General features: G+C 33.8%; 1 long non-coding RNA gene across 1 annotated transcript; it reads right to left on the bottom strand.

Annotated features, from left to right (window-relative positions):
* Positions 1-2,446: 2,446 nt before the first annotated feature.
* LOC147830881 (uncharacterized) lies at positions 2,447-16,041 on the bottom strand. Its single transcript, XR_015526555.1, has 3 exons — positions 15,784-16,041; positions 4,045-4,745; positions 2,447-3,803 (listed from the first exon to the last, which is right to left on the bottom strand). It is a non-coding gene; the product is annotated as an uncharacterized LOC147830881 (long non-coding RNA).
* Positions 16,042-16,831: the final 790 nt, after the last annotated feature.

Genomic DNA, 16,831 nt, shown 5'->3' with positions numbered 1-16,831 from the left:
TCGCGCAAAACTGGTGTCTTTCGTTAGTGCTGGATTTGTGCTGGTTTGTGCCGTTAAAATAAACGCTTTATCTATTTTCGTTGTTTAGATATAATCAAGATATTTCGGGAGCCGTGACGTCATTCTCCACCCCAGGTTGTCTAAATCACACCAAACTGGTCTCATTTGTTAGTGCTGGATTTGTGCTGGTTTGTGCCGTTAAAATAAACACTTTATCTATTTTTATTGTTTAGATATTGCCTTATCAAAATATTTCGGGAGCCGTGACGTCCAGGTTGTCTAAATCGCACAAAACAGGTGTCATCCATTAGTGCTGGATTTGTGCTGGTTTGTGCCATAAAAATAAACACTTTATCTACGTTTATTGATTAGATATTGCCTAATCAAAACATTTCGGGAGCCGCGACGTCACTCAGCGACCCATTATTTCCTCTAAAGTGCACAAAACAGGTGACATACGTTAATGATGGATTTGTGCTGGTTTGTGCTATTAAAATAAACACTTTATCTGTTTGTATTGTTTAGATATTGCCTAATCAAAATATTTTGGGAGCCGTGACATCACTCAGCGCGCATTATTTCATCTAAAGCGCACAAATCAGGTAAAATTCTTTAGTGATGGATTTGTGCTGGTTTGTGCTATTAAAATAAACACTATTTTATAGTTACTATTTGTTGGGGTGGAGTGCCAACTTCACGGAGGTATAAGAATATGCTGAGCTTAAACAGTGAAATATTACTGTTTCATCAAGCAATAATCTATTCCTTCTGCACAGAGCTGTCAGGTGGAACAACCACATTACACTAATTTCTCTCCCAATGCCTAATTTATCCGTCTCTCCCTTAGAGACCACAGTCATGCGCTGTGAATTTGAGCATAACTAGTCTAGGCTGGGTAGGGTAACAGGTAATTAAACATGTAGCTGTCATCAGAGCTGTGATTATTATGACAGGCGAAGGAGAGAAAGACTAAGCAGGACTCTTCCAAAGGCCGATTTTCTTCATAAGACATAAACACTCTCATCTAGAATGACCTTTTCCCTTCTAATGTTTGTCGTAGCTTACCGGCACGACTTTGCAATAAGATGGCTGCCCTCAACTGAAATGTCAAGAAGATTAAAAAGAAGGCCTTTTTTAAATGTTGATCAAAATCAAACACTTGTGCTGCTCCTGCGGTAGTATGTGTAAATCACAGGCTTTTATTTTCAGGAGCGATCATGAACATTTGTGAACGTCCTCTGGATCTTTAAAAGTTGACTTCAGAAATGTTACACCACACAAGCCAGAGAACACTGAGGTATTATGGTTTTATTTGTCTCTCATTTTTACCAATCCTATTCTGCTGTTACTGAGATCTCGAGACAATATTTCCTCTGTATTGACCTTTTTGCACTATAGTTGAATTTACTGAAAGACTACAATATTGTTTTTAGGCCCTTCTTGGTCTTGCTGAGCAATACAGTATATGTGGATTCTCTTGTCACCCAAGTTGTCCAACCACTTTCTTCTTAAAGTATAACTGTGCATTCACACTAAAGGCGGTGAGAGCAGCAAAGTTCACTCTGGCCGACCTGGCGTCAATGCTGTCTGCCATCACAGCTCCAGTGACGAGAGCATCCAATTTCACTACATTGATCTGATATTTAAAGGAGCTGTTGAAGCATATCAGCAAATCAGGAACATTTCCGCATAAAATACGTTCTTTTTAGCATGAACATGTTGCAAATTATTTATGAAATTCTTTAGATTCCTTTTCCTGATTAAATAGACGTCTAACAGACATCTTTTAAACAAAATGCTTGCTGGGATGAACAAATAAATTGATACAACAGCAAAGAAAAACATACAAATAGGTTGATGTGACCATCAGAAATGATGGAGATCACTTTCTCGGTAATCTAGATCTAAGTGAGAAAAAGTAAAAAAAAACAAAAAAACAATAATAATAGTTAGTAAATATTATTATTCATAATACTGTTAGATGATTTTACATGTAACTTTTTACACATTTTTATTTTGTCACAACCTTAATTTATACAGTATACAGATAATTATATATGTGTGAAAAATATTACAATATTGGCACTTGTTCTGTATATGCCCTGCTTTTATTCCATGGAATGTTTTTTATGGCTCGTAAATGCGATTAGCAAAATTACACAGTTAGGGCTTTTAGTTGCATGTTTTTCTGCATGTTAATCTCTTTGGTTAATCCCCCTAATGACCTACTTGATAATCAAGGGCGTTTGCATGCAGTGTTCTTCTCTTACATCCATATTTGAGGTTTGTGGATGACAACCCTGTCACCCATCATGTATTATATGAAGGTAAAGCCATAATAATCACTTTTGAAGAAATAAATCTCCATTCATACTCACTCATTTCTGTCATTTCTCGATGAAAGAGAGTGTGTTGCTGTAAAATGTAGCTGTATTCAAAGCACAGATGAGACTACAAATGTTTATTTGTTCATCCAGTGAAGTGTCGCTGGAGCTTTTCACTCATAGCAAGCGAGAAACAGAGCAGGTCAATGGAGGATAGACGTCACATTCACCTGGACAGTAAAATCATCTCACAGCTGTGAATCGAGCACCCGCCTCGCTTTTTCTCTACCTCTTTCATTTTGACGCTAGAAATGAAGGCCTCTGAATAACACAGGTTTTAGGTAATCAAATGATTTTCTTTTGAGGATCATCATGTAGTTTGACTCACATTGTTTGCTGTCTAAAAACAAGCTTTCCTATTCAAATGGAATCTTTTCTAGAACAAATGTGGCCATTTGTGTGTGGGAACTCAAAAATATGCTTTTTCAACTAAGAGTTTTTGTCTTGTTTCTAGTCCAAATATTAAAAAATTCTTAAATCAAGAAGTATTTTCTACATAAAAAGCTTTTCTATTTCTATTTGTGTTAGGACAACATGAAGGAATTAAGTTAGCTTAGTTTTTGCTAATTTAAGACAGTGAATTGAACATAAGATAATGAAGTAGCCCCCCCAAAAAACCCTCAAGAATTATGTTGTCGAACATAAAATCGGCTTTTAAATAATAGGTCACCTATAGCTTTCGTCATGAGCCAAAGCTGTGTTCAAAATAACATCAAGGTTTTCAAAGTGCACTATGAAGGGAGCGCAATTGTAAACATGAAGATCTAAACTAAACTTTAAAAATGATTTGAAAGCAAATTACACCTAAGAGAGATGACTTCAATGCATTTTTCTTTTTTAATCATTTCAAGTTTAAATGTCAGAATATTCTAAACAAATAGGGCATAGAGGGGATAACTGGGAATAGAACACAGCCGGGAACTATGTTTCTAACTACAGCTCCAGAGGTGTAGTTGAAAGCAGGGCTGAAGTGGGACTACTTTTCAGCACTGGAGTTTCAAGCCAGCCCACCTCAGTTCACAACTGACTATATTAAAATAAAGTAATTTCCAATTCAGTTTCTAAAGACACTAACATGTTTTTTTCAAGGAAACAGCTGCTTTAGAACTTCAAATGTTTTTCATAAATATGAGAACATTAAGGGTCCTATCATACACCCGGCCCAATGTGGTGCAATGTGGTGAAAATCGTGACGCAATTGTTTGCTAGTTTTAGCTTGGCGCAAGAGTCGTTTTGATGCACCACGCTGTTTAAATAGCAAATGCAATTGCACTCATATGTGCGCCCATAGGCGTTCTGGTCTAAAAAAGGAGGCATGTTGAGGCGCATTGCTGGTGCGTTGCTATTTTGAGAAACTTTTCAATAGACCAGAACAAAGCCCGTCTAAGATCCAGAGCAGAACGTGTTAGTTGCGTGCCTCTGCTGTATTGCTTAATACAAACGTGTTGTTCAGCAATACGCAAGTATCTTTACATATGAAAAGGAATTAAAATATTAAGGGTTATATATAATATCCAAATATAAATGATTAAAATATTACAAAACATTATTTTCTAGCCAACATAAATATAAAAACCATACTTTCATGCCTTCTTCATTTCGGGGGGCTTTTTTTTTGTTTGTTTATTCAAGACAGTTTGCTTTTGTATAATGTTATCACTATTCATTATCATTATTTAGCATCATTATTTAGTATATCCGTATTTATATTTGTTTTATTAAAAACAAGCTTAGATTTGCCCACTTGTGCATCAGATATATTCTCATTTAACGTTCAAGCATAGGAAATTCATAAAAAGTTTGATCATTTATTCACTGCATGTGGTTAAAAAGAAACATATCCACTGACTAGTCAGTCAGGAAAAGCTTACTTAATTTTTACTTAATGTTCCTGAAAGCAAGACCAAATAAGTCAAAATTAAATGAGTTTTAAAATTTCTGCCAATGGGGTAAATAGAATTATTCTTATTTCAAACCTAGAACAAGATTATTTTGCTTACTCCACTGATTATGTTGCTTGTTTTAAGGAAAAACCCACTTCATTTGACTTTTTTTTTTTCTTAAAACAATACATAATTTAGTACCTGTCTGTCCTTTATTGTACTTGCTTCTTGATTGAGGACTTTTCAAGAAACAAGATAAAAACTTTAAGAAAATATATATTTTTTGAAGTGCATTCTGACTGTTTGCAGAGGCTTGATAGGGTTTCTAGCTGATGTGGAAAGAGTCTAAGGTTCTCAGCTGATAAAGAAGTTATAAAGAAGAGTTGAGTTTCATCTTGGCAAAGTTGAGTTGAAATTGATGGACACTTCAACCCTTCAACCTATCCACTGAAATGCAGTTCCTGAGATTCGCATTGTCCTGTGGGATGCAAGGAGAATAATGTGGTTAACCATGTCAAAAGCAGCAAATAAGGCAAAAGAAAAATCAAGGCCACTGATAAACCACTTATTTACAACTGGATAATCTATCCCTCTTCATTCATTTGGACAAAAGAAAACTGTTCCTCCAACCGAGCTGTTAATTAGTTAAGTTTGGGTTCATTTTTGCCTATAGCTTTACCTTTAGATGCATAAATCTGAAGAGAAAAATAAAACTAATGTTATAAAGAACCAATGACTAGTGCCCATGTGGTTCGCAGATTCAAATTTGACATCATGGCTGTATCCATGATCGCCCCTTATAACCTTAAGTTATCGTATTATTTCAGGGAACATACATTTCTATTAATGTCTGAAACCAGTAGACCTTCAGAAGTGCACTTAATCCCACAATGCACTGGAATAAGGAGTATACAACCCACCCAGCAGACACAACATTATAAGACATTGGTATTAGGTTAGATTTAGGTCACTTGCCTTTAAGGACAATGTTATTCATTCATTCATTCATTCATTTTGGCTTAGTCCCTTTATTAATCAGGGGTCGCCACAGTGGAATGAACCACCAACTTATCCAACATTTGTTTCACGCAGTGGATACCCTTCCAGCCGCAATGCAACACTGGAAAATGCCCATACACTCTAACATTCACACACATACACTACGGCCAGTTTAGCTTATTCAGTTCACCTACGGGCGGTGCAGTGGCACAGTGCAGCTGTCACCTCACAGCAAGAAGGTCGCTGGTTCGAGCCTCGGCTGGGTCAGTTGGCATTTCTGTGTGGAGTTTGCATGTTCTGCCCTTGTTCGCGTGGGTTTCCTCTGGGTGCTCTGGTTTCCCTCATAGTCAAAGACATGTGCTATGTGAATTGGGTAAGCTAAATTGTCCATAGTGTATATGTGTGAATGAGAGTGTATGGGTGTTTCCCTGTGATGGGTTACAGGTGGGAGGACATCTGCTGCGTAAAACATTTGCTGGATAACTTCATTCGGCTGTGGCGACCCCTGATTAATAAAGGGAATAAGCTGAAAAGAAAATTAATGAATGAATTCACCTATAACGCATGTCTTTGGACTGTGGGGGAAACTGGAGCACCCGAAGTTACACCAACATCATATTGACGTCAAATATTGACATTTATTCACCAGATATAGCAACCAAAATCCAATGTCTGATAGACATTATATTAGTAACGTCCACACCACGTCAAGCTGTAAGATCATAAGACATTTATATTTTGTTGCTTTTAGGTTTCATTGGAAAGTAATCAAAAAGGAACGTCTGTCAGACGTTGGACATTGATGTCGGCCTGACGTTAAGTTCTGACATCAACCTGATTTTCATTTCCTAACAAAACATACATCCCATGACGTTGGGGTAAAATGTTGATCTGACATCATGCTTTGTGCAAACTGAACTGCAAGAAAATACCTGTAAGAGTTTACGCACCAAATTAATTTAATTTGCTTATTTCACCAAATTACCATATAGCGTAATCCTTTCAGCGAAAGTTTCATAATAAAATGTTCCTTTGTAAACTGTACATGACAGGCAAACAAGAAACAAAACAACATTCCTTTCAGTGCACGAGTGCTCGAATTTCATTAATTCAAGTGGAATATATTAGGGGAATAGTGAATGGGCGATATTGGACACAGCATCCCATTCATACTTTCCCTCTATTTATGTTTATATTAAACACTTAAAACGCCAACCAGTGCAACTGCATTAAAGTCTGCCTGAAAAGTTGCTGAGCCTTTTGCTTGCGCATCATTTCATCATTGCAAACTACGCTTGTTGCTAGATCAGGTATGGTTGCAGCCAGAAGTGATTTATTATGTTTATTAAATTTCCCATTAATTATATTTTATTAACGTCTACCCCTACCCCAACCCTAAACCCAACCATCAGTAACGTAAAAACAGGAGCTGTATACCGAGTATTGTTTAGGTTATCTATAAAATTTCCCAATAAATTGTATTTTTTAACGTCTACCTCAACCCTAAACCCAACCAACACAGTACTGTAAATATATTAATTATTGTTATACAGTGTCATAAAAATGCTGCTATATTGATGTGCATACTGCACTGGCGACCAGCCATGTATCCTATCTAGACTTTACCAGAAAACTAACAGTTAGAGGGGAGTGGTTAAAGTTATTGATATACTGTCAGTTGCAATGGAAGCCATCAGGTTGACGTCAACAGAATGACTGCCACTCCAAAAGCAGAAGCAGATGGTCAGACATTGACTGTAGATTACCAAGACAATTATTTTATTTCAGTGGATTAACTTGCACAGATTAATTACATATTCGTTGTAAGGATAACAATGTGAGCTAGCAAAATAAACTTTCAATTTTTTTATTTAAATAAGTTTGACTTTCGAATAAATCTAAAAAACATTTTGCAATATTTCAACCTGCAATTGCATTTCACAATGTACCTGTTATTACTGTATATTTTTGTCAAGTTAATGTTTTTCTAAAGAGATTTAAAAAATCATTAATTTACCAAAGCCTTAGATTAAACACATATTCTATATTATACATGAATTTGAAACCCAATGCGTTCTTTTATTTATTTATTTATTTATTTATTTATTTATTTTTATTATTATCATTATTTTGCTCGTTTAAACTACACTGTTAGACCTTACCAGGCTTTTTTACAGTAGAACACTGGCAACACTGTTGCCAGATACTCACTGTAAAGATTTGGTTACAGAAAGTAACTGGCAACAGTGTTGCCTGTTATTTACTGTAACTGAACCGATACAGCAAGTAGCCAGTTAATTACTGTAATAGAGCAGTAGTGGTAACTAACTGGAAACTGTGTACAGTTAATTACTGTTCTGTAGTGTTACAACTCACAGCATTATACTGAATACACATTAATAGTATGTCATAGTGTTACTAAAATTAATTAGCATTCTTACTTGTTATTAAACTTAGAAGGCATAAAACTTCTGACAAATTCTGTTTTGGCAGCAAACAAATATACAACAGAAAATATATAACAAAATTAAGAAACCAGCAGATATATCATCTTACATATTAATGAGAGCCACAGGTCTGCACAGTAAGGCTGTGGTCACGCTAATGTTTGAGTATGCGAAATTTTGTCATATGGCACTGCGAAAAGGAGTGGGATTAAACAAAATAATTAGAGATTGAATAAGCAAGATACTGGTCCATAATTTTTGTTCAGAGAGGTCATAGTTTGATCTTTGATTGGTCTCAAGCAATCACATGATGCAGGTCAGAGTTCTCCAAGCTTGAACTTTCCAATACTGCGAACTGTAAAATTTGTCACATGAGGTTGCATTCCAGGTCTGCAGCATTCACATGCGTATGAATGGAAGTCTGTAGGGAGAAAAGTGCAGTGTGACCGGGACTTTAAGCTGTAACTCTAATTAAACAAACCTGATAAAACTAATTAGGGCTCGTTAGAAATCTACAGGTAATGTTGAATCAGGGTGGGAACTAAACTCTGCTGCCCTGCAGTTCTCCAAGAACTTGGAGTTTGACCCCCATGGTATATAGCAGGGGTGCTCAATCCTGTTCCTGGAGATCTCCCTTCCTGCAGATTTCAGTTGCTACCCATATCAAACACACCTGCCTGTGATTATCAAGTGGTGTTCAGGTCCTAATTAATTGGTTCAGGTGTGTTGCAGTGAAATGTGTTACTCTCTCCTCAATGCGAACCATGCATAAAAAACTGAACAGCAAAAAACACAAAATAATTATTTTATTTTTAAAATTATTTTAAAAAGGCGTATGAAAAGAACACATAGATAGAGATATAGATAGAAACATGTTTGTCAAACACAGGCACATACTGTCAATTCTCAATAAAAAGTTAAAAATAATAATAAAAAAACAAAAATAAAGTTGGCAACACCGAATATCCAAAGGATCCAATCTTTTATTGTTATAATTATTATTTACTTTAAAAATCTCATGACAACAAACTTTTATATTGTTTCTAATAGAAATTCATAGGTGGAAACACTGCTCTGAAATCTGAAATAGCAACAAACTCACAACCTGGGACCTGACAGTAGAGCTTTTGTGTGGGGATGGTTATGTGTATCATGTTTTTGTGATTCCCTGTGATGATTTCTGTGCATATGTTACCTTACTAAGGTGATGGAATTTAATGGTTTTTATGTGCATAAAAACAGCTTATTTGCCAGAAAGATACATGAAATGTTAGCATCTGTACATTATGACAATATGCAATATCCAATAAATAAATATACTTAAATAAAAGTAATGTAAGAAGTTATATGAGGAGAGGCTAACTAGCTAACAATGTAGCTTTCAAGTACACAGTTCAAGATAACTACAATATAACTTAAAACACAGCCTTATTTTAGAAACCCTCAAAATTCATCTGAACACATTTTACTTACTCATTATAGATTCTTATTTAAAGCCTAAAACATATCAGACTCTACATCTGAATTGATGGACAGAGAATAGAGCACACTCAGCAGTAAACAAATCAAACACCTGGCTCCCTTAAAGGGCCAGCATTTTCTGAAAACCTTTTTCTAAAACTTTTTTGTTAAGAATAAGACAGCCTATGGGAGTATCTGGTGATGCCTAAATCATTGTTTTCTGCCTTTAAAATGCACGTCTCTATGATTAGCAACATAAAGCATCAGAGTAGATGGGACAGTACTGGTTGAACAGTAATTTGCCATTTATTGTCACAGTTACTACCTGTAATGTGTACGTAAAGTAAATTACTGTAATTTATCCTTTGCATAATCTACAGGGTAACAGTGCAGTTAAGCTTTAACCTTAATTAAGCACACCTCATCAAACTAAATCTAAAGGTAACTTGTTGAAGCAGGGCTGGAACTAAAATCTACTAGGCTGCGGCCTTCCAGGAGTAAATTATAGCATATTTTCAAAGCAACTGCTTACATGTATCACAATTATGCACATATTGTTTAATAAAAACAACAAAAATATACAAACTTTATCCAAAGCAAATAATAATAATAATAATAATAATAATAATAATAATAATAATAATAAATAATCTGATTCTCATGTCGTTCCAAATCTGTAGTAATAATAAAAAACACAACAAATAACATGATTTATACATTTATTTAGGAAAGCCTTTATACTATTCTGTTAATGCCACTTTTACTTACTTCATTTGAAGTTTTCCAGACAAATTCATTGAGTCTCTGCAAAAATGTATGTGCGTGCTGTTTAAGATGTGTATATTTTTATAAACATTTTTACTAGTTATTTAGCAATGTTTGTTTATGGTTGAACAGTAATTTACCATTTATTATCACAGTAAATATCTGTAATGGTACATAGAGTAAATTACTGTAACTTATTCTTTGCACTACAGAATTTCATACAAATCCTGCTCCTTTTACAGTAAAATACTGTTTCTTTTTATTACAGCTAAACACTGACTATTTTATAGTTATTTACTGCATAATCTACGGTAAGGGTTAACAGTGTACTTATTCAAAATGAGCTGAAACAACACAATTCTTGAGATTTCATTGGGACAACGTATTTTTATTTTCAATCCACAAACATTTGTTTAAAGTGTCAAGTTAGCTTAATCAATTTGTGTTGGGAAACGTGAATGAATTGCGTGGAACCCTGCATTTTTTACAGTGTACGGTTAATCTGTTCAACTGCTCAGAGATTTTCTGCTGTAGGTGTTTCAATTTCTAAACAGCACTGACCTCTGCCGACCATCTGTGTTAATACAGATTTAAAAGATTCAACCTCCAAAGTAAATCTCTACTTCTTTATTTTCTATGCATTCTATCATAGTATCATTGCTTGTAAGCAGTGTTGGGTGTAATAATTAACTAATTACCTAATTTCTTAACATCTTAAAAAGGTAATGTAGGGAATTACTGTTATTTTTATGTAATTGTATTAGTTACTTACAATATAGTTACCTTAAATATGCACAAATTTACACAAAGTTATATACAAACAAATTCAGAGAAGCAGAGTAATATATAATTTGCAGAATAATTCTATTTTCAGTAAAAGAACATTGATAATTTATCCAGACAACTGCATTTGCTTAAGAAAATTGAATGAAAACCTAATTCATGACAATATAGGATATAAACTGAGAGAAGAGTAAATGTAAATCTATGTTTTGTGTTATTTAGATATTAACTTAAATATTCAACTAAAGGTTTTGATTGTCCCAAAACTGCACATGCAGTAACAATGGAATTTAAATTTACAAACATGTTGTCATTACTTTGAAATGTTTTGATAATTTTAAGTGTTCTGTAGAAAGAAAAATAAAACCTAAAAGGTCCTGTTTGACTGAAATGGAAAGAATTCAGTTTAATTTCTATTGTATGTACACCGAGATTTATGTGAAATAAATTTACTATTTAAATACCAAAAATGCCCACTTTTTAGTATATAAAAGTATACTGTACACTTAGGTGGTACCTTTTCAAAAGGTACAAATTTGTACCTAAAAGGTCCATATTAATACCTCAATGTATATATATATATATATATATATATATATATATATATATATATATATATATATATATATATATATATATATATATATATATATATATATACTGTATTAGTACCTAAATGGTACAAAAGTGTTCCTTTTAAAATGTGTAGGTCCTAATATATACCTTTGAGGTACCAAAATGGACATTTTAAGTACAAATGTGTACCTATGGAAAAGGTGCCACCTCCGTGACAGCTCACATATCTTTATTTCTGAGAGTGTAGTGTAACATTAGGTGCACAAGTTGTCCACAATTAAGTTTTTAATTTGTACAGCAAGTGAACTTGCACTAGTAGTTTTCTCATTATACTGCAAGTACACTTAGCATTTTTGTATAAGCCTTAGTTAAAATAAGGTTTTAAGCAGATTTTATATTTTTAAAAAAAGGACAAACTCATTATTGGTGTGCATCTTTAAACAGAATAAGAACATTGACTTATTTTATAAGTCAATCTCCTCACCTTAGAATTCCAAGGTTCTATCTGACATTTTTGTCAAAATTGAGTTTTTCACTTAACCATATTTAATGACAGCTTATTTACATTATGTGATGTTTTTTACAGGTTGTTTACATTTTAAGACGTTTAATAAAAAAGAAAAAAAAAAGAAAAAAAGATTTTCTCTAAAAAAATTAACTTTAGCTTAGCTCTATAAGGTTCTTTCTGTGAGCCAATCAGCATTTCAAATGCATGCACGAGGACCAATCAGGATTAGCTTTCTTTGTCATTCAGCAGGACTGCTCTGTTTATATATATATATATATATATATATATATATATATATATATATATATATATATATATATATATATATATATATATATATATATATATATATATATTTATTTATTTATTTATTTTATTTTTTATTGTAAATATGTACAAACTTAGTACAAGAGAATACATCTCACAACAATTATAAACAAAATAAAATAAAATAAAATAACATAAAATGAGAGAAATTATCTCAGTAATACAAAGTACAAAGGTAAAAAAAAGGTAATATAATAAAAATAAAAAATAAACTTTTTTTCAATCAATTGAAAGTTACATAATGCTTTATATGTTTTTTTTTAAGGTTTTCTGTTTTTAATGTTGTTCTTGACAATAATATGATATTTTTCAAGTTATATTATAAGTTGTATAAAAAATATGTTGTACTTTTTTTAATCAATTCCATCTTGTACCAAAGCAAACATGACATCACATAACCTAATTTGTATTTGTGTACCAAATGTCCTTGAAATAAAGTTAGAAACATTAATCCAAAATAGTCTTGAGTATACACTTTAAAAAAATAAGAAACAGATTCTTTAACAATACCACAAAAATCGTTTTTTCTGTCCATTCCAAACCGTTTAAATGACTCTTTTACAGGATAAATTCTGTGTAATGTTTTAAAAGATACCTGTCTTACTTTATTACTTATAAAACATGTATTTGTTAGTAACCATACTTTCTTCCACTCAGTGTTTCCAAATGTTGATGACCAGAAGACTGTAGAAGATGGAATATGATTCTTTTTAAAACTCTAATATATCTATTACTACTTTTTTCTTTAACAATGTTATTATCACCAATAAATAAAACAGCATCACTTGTCTTTGGCTGTTGGTCCACAATGTATATGGAATTATACATCTGCTAGCTCTATGCTCCGCCCCCTTGTTACATTGGGTGGGAAGTCGAAATTAATTTTCATGTAAAGCAACACGCCCCCATAATAACACTTTTTAACAAATTAAAACAAAAAAATCTGAACTGTGTTTTGAACTGAACCTAAACTGGCACACTCAAAAGGGGTAAACTATGTGCCCTTAAGTAAAAGGAAATAGGCTCATTTTACAACTTCCTTCAATAAATTGGCATGGCAAAGAGTTCTTGCAGGACCCTCAGAGTTCATCAAGATTCTTTGGATTCAACTTTAATGCCTCCTCCTTCATCTTACCCCAAACATGCTCAATATTGTTCATGTCTGGTGACTGGGCTGGCCAATCCTGGATCACCTTGAGCTTCTTTGCTTTCAGTAACTTTGGTGTGGAGGCTGAAGTATGAGAAGGAGCGCTATTCTGTTGAAGAATTTGCCCTTTCCTGTGGTTTGTAATGTAATGGGCAGCACAAATGTCTTGATACCTCAGACTGTTGATGTTGCCATCCACTCTGCATATCTCTTGCATGCCTCCATACTGAATGTAACTCCAAACCATGATTCTTACTTCACCAAACTTGACTGATATGTGTGAGATTCATGCTGGTTTCAATAGGTTTTCTGCAGTGTTTGTAATGATTATGATGCAGTTCAACAGATGATTCATCTGGAAAGATTTTCAAAAAATCAACTAGATTTTTTTTTGAGTTGTTATTTAAGTTATTATTTGTTGCTCTTACATTTGGGATCGACGACAAGACTTTTGTCAGGTAATGTAGAGTAAAATATAAATGAGTATTACCGTTTTTTTATCCTTTCAGCCGATCCCTGAAACTAGCGGGAGCACTTTTACCTTAGCATAAATAATTTAACTGGATTAGACCAATAGCATCTCGCTCAAAAAATTCTGAAATTGTTTTGATAATTTTCTTATTCAAAGCGGGACTATTCTGTAGTTACTCGCAATGCATGGTTTAGCTCTAACTTCCTTTCAACACACCTCCCGTAAGTTTCTAAGATACCAGGGAAGAGCAAACTCGACCCTGGAGGTGTCATGCATAGCTTTGCCCCAACCCTAATCAAACACACCTTCCTGTAGCTTTCTAGTGATCTCGAAGACACTGATTAGTTTGGATTAGTGTTGGAGCAAAACTCTGTAGGGCAGTGGTGTCCAAACTCCAGTGTCCTGCATATTGTAGTTCCAACCCTAATTAAACACACCTGAACCAGCTAATCAAGCTCTTTCTAGGTATACTAGACTTCCAGGCAGGTGTGTTGGAGAAAGTTGGAGCTAAACTATGCAGGACATTGGCCCTCTAGGACCGAGCTTGGACAGCCCTGCTGGAGGCACAGCGGTCCACTAGGATCAAGTTTGCACGTCCGTGACCTAGAAAGACATTGATTAGCTGCTTCAGGTGTGATTAATAGGGGTTGGAGTTAAAATATGCAGGACACCGGCCCTCCAGGACCATGTTTGGATAACCCTGGTCTAATGCAATTCTAGGATCTATGCTAAGCTAAAAATGCTCGCACCAAACCTGGAGTTTAGCTGAATGGATAAAAAAATATTAAAACCCAACTGTTTAAGACTTGGAAGTTGTAAAATTAGCCTATTTTCAGAAAAGTGGAGGGTTTCTTTAAGCCATTGTTATCACAAATTAACCATGCTTTTTCTACACTAGCTATGTATTTGTATTAAAGAGAATGGTGGGAAATGTATAATCATGGTATGGAAAACATGAATCCAGAGGCATGAAGGTCACAAACTTTCTGAAACGCTTGACTGGCAAGCCATCTAGCATAAAGGTTAGAGAATGGAGAAGTGAACAGTAATGAAATCAAAATAATTAAAAATAAAAATGTTTTCTTTCTTAAAAAAAAACAAATTATTTATCAACTCACTATTTCAGTTCACATTGCAAAATAAATTGTACTTTCCTAATATCTCTTTAGCAAACTAAAGTGGATTTTGTTATCTCTCTTATTTTAGACACACAACAAAAGCACATGTGCACTGAGTGTACAAAAAAATAAAACTTGGCAGAGATCATAATGTCATTCGGCAGAGATCGTAATGTCATTCATAGATGAGCAAAAACGTTTATGAATCCATAAAACGTTGTTTCTTTATATTTTTGATATATGACAGGCAAAAATGTAATCTGCTTATGTGCAAATCCTATGTCTACATCACAAACACAGAACTGTAGTCTAATTTTTGTCAGTTCTCTGTACTGTCCTGTATAAACAACTTATATATCATTTGTAATCTTGGACATTTAAAGACAAGCAAAGTTTTAAGCATTTTACTGAAACTCACAGTATAATATAATCAAAATCTGAAACCTGGGGTCAATATCCCTTGATAACCGTCTGAGACTGATGACTGAAACAAGAGTGATGCTTCATAGCTTTTATTAATGATTAAGTTTAACTGCCATCGAGAACCTACTTATAAACTCCCAGTCACACCAGAAAACGTGTCTTTTACCACATGACATTTATTGTTCTTTGCTTAAGGGGATTTTTGTTAAAGGTTAAACGCCCTCATAGATCATTAATTGTCAATAAACGTTTTGTTCACATGATTTAGGAATTATGACTGCCACACACTTACTTTCCATAATTGCAGCCAATACAATTGCATTGTGATCAGTTGGGCGAGGAGGAAAGTTAAAGAACCTGAGGCACAGTGTAATTTTGACAAACATGTCACGCAACGTAATTCTGTACTAACAGAACAAAAGGGAAACAATGTAAAACATCGTGAAAATAGTGCGCTTGTACTACTCTTTATGTCCACCAGGGGTCTTACCTTTTGGCAAAAAGCATTCTAAGCTCTTTGGTCACCAGTGCTCTTGTTGAAATTCATATTCCGCAACCGTCAGGATGTCTTTTCAGAATGCAGCTCACTTTCGACCGACCTGGCCAACTCTTCCCAAATGTGACTCTTGTCTTTAAAGCAGTGTTTCCACACAGGAAATCCAAATTTTGTGCCCAGTCAGACCTTATAACAAATAGGACAGCCAGCTCCGTCATGCGTCTGTACGTCAGAGAGCGAGAGCGAGAAAAGAGCATAAAGCAAGAAAGATGGTGATATGTTGCCAAAAGAACGGGATTATATGTATAATATAAGTTCCCTGGTTGGGTCTTACTATGTTGTATGCAAAAAAATATACTCCATATTAACTTTTTAAATTTTTTTTTATTTATTTATAATTTTTCTATTTTTATCTATTATTTATATATTTTTCTTTTCTTCTTTTTAAAATTTTTTTTTTTTGTTTTGTATGTTATTATGGAGTTGTTTTGTTGTAATGTGTTGTTCAGATGTCTTGTTTTAATGTTGTGAAAAACCCAATAAAAAAGTGCATGTAATTCAGTTGTAAAAAAAAAAAAAATATATATATATATATATATATATATATATATATATATATATATATATATATATATATATATATATATATATATTCATTCATTCTTTTTTTTTGTCCCTTTATTAGCCTACCCAGTTCACCTGTACCGCATGTCTTTGGACTGTGGGGGAAACCAGAGCACCCGGAGGAAATCCATGCGAACGCAGGGAGAACATGCAAACTCCACACAGAAGCGCCAGAACCACACAGAACCAGCAACCCAGCGACCTTCTTGCTGTGAGGAGACAGCACTACCTACCTACCTACATACATATATATATATATATATATATATATATATATATATATATATATATATATATATATATATATATATATATATATATATATATATATATATATATATATATATATATAATAAAAAGAGATAGTTCACCCAAAATTAAAAGTAAATAAGAAGCTACTCGGTAAAATAAATAAACA

This window comes from Danio rerio, chromosome 25, assembly GCF_052040795.2.
Source record: "Danio rerio strain M-AB ecotype USA chromosome 25, GRCz13ab, whole genome shotgun sequence".
Classification (NCBI taxonomy): domain Eukaryota; kingdom Metazoa; phylum Chordata; class Actinopteri; order Cypriniformes; family Danionidae; genus Danio; species Danio rerio.
The sequence above is the reverse complement of the archived record's forward strand: the minus strand, read 5'-3'. Positions and strand labels throughout refer to the sequence as shown.